Source organism: Eublepharis macularius, chromosome 5, assembly GCF_028583425.1.
Source record: "Eublepharis macularius isolate TG4126 chromosome 5, MPM_Emac_v1.0, whole genome shotgun sequence".
NCBI lineage: Eukaryota > Metazoa > Chordata > Lepidosauria > Squamata > Eublepharidae > Eublepharis > Eublepharis macularius.
In genome coordinates, this window is record NC_072794.1 from 154,750,435 (window position 1) to 154,751,747 (window position 1,313).

The following is a 1,313-nucleotide window of genomic DNA, read 5'->3' on the forward strand; positions in this document are numbered from 1 at the left end:
TCGATGGCTGCTGATCCCTGCCTTAGTATGTTTAGAGAAAGTGGGAAGGTTCAATGAGAGGGGAATGGTGGAAAGAAGCAGGAAAACCTGCTTCAGCCAGATTTTATTACCATAGGTTTTGGGTGGAGGCAAGTGTGTTAGTGACTCCTCTGCTGTTTCTTGCTCCTGCTGCAATCATCTTCTGCCTCTCTTGCATGATACTCACAACCTTCTGAGAAAGCATACCTCAGCAGCAGAGCACATGCTTTGCACACAGAAGTCCCTAGGTTCAATGCATTGGGAAGCAGGTACTGGCAAAGAACCCTTTCACACATGTACAAACATGAAGCTAACTTATAGTGAATCAGACCACTGCTCTATCAAAGTCAGTATTGTCTACTAAGACTGGTAGTGGCTCTCCAAGGGTATCAGGCTAAGAACATGAGCCCTGCTTAGGGTTGCCAGCTCCTGGTTGGGAAATTCTTGTAGATTTGGGGGGTGGAGCCTGGAGAGGGTGCTGGATCTGATCAAAGGCACATCTAGTACATCACTCTGTTCACACAGTGAACAACCAGCTGCTTCTCAAGCCAGCCAAGATCTTTCACATCACCTACAATGTGATCCTTACTGGAGATGCTGGGGATTGCACATGGGACCTTCTGAGTGCCAAGCAGCAGCTCTACAACCAACTAAAACCCTGGAGAGTTGCTGCCAGCCAAAATAGGCATCACTGAGCTCATGGACCAGGAGTCAGACTTAGTATAAGGCAGCTTCACTCATATGTTTTTTTGGCCCCTCTTTTCGTTTCATCTGGCCTACACTTCTACCTCAATAGCAGGGTTGTGTCATGTTGCTGATGGTGTGAAATCAGTAGTGGTTTGATTTGTCACTGTTGCAATTAAGATGGAATTTCCCATCCATGTCATTTTGACTGGCAATCTGCAATTTTCTAGCAATGGTCATTCATTCATTCATATTATAGTTCACCTTTCTCACTGAGATACAAGGAGGATTAAACAGTGAGGATCAACACAGTCCATTTCAAAAACATTTCAGTATACATGTACGCAGTGTATATACATGGAATCTTTTATCTGGCAGCTGCCATTCATACTGCTCTCTGACTGCCTTATCCACCACTCATCACAGCAGCCTACTAGTAACCTATTCAGAAGCGTTTTTTGAGAACAAGCCATGGTCTGGAATTCAAATACACCAGGTAGGCAACTAACTTGCCTTGCAAAGACACCACTGTACTATCTGCAGGAAGCAAGGCTACCTAACCTTAAAACCCGCTCAAGTCCCTCCAAACACTGGATCTGCACAGATAAATA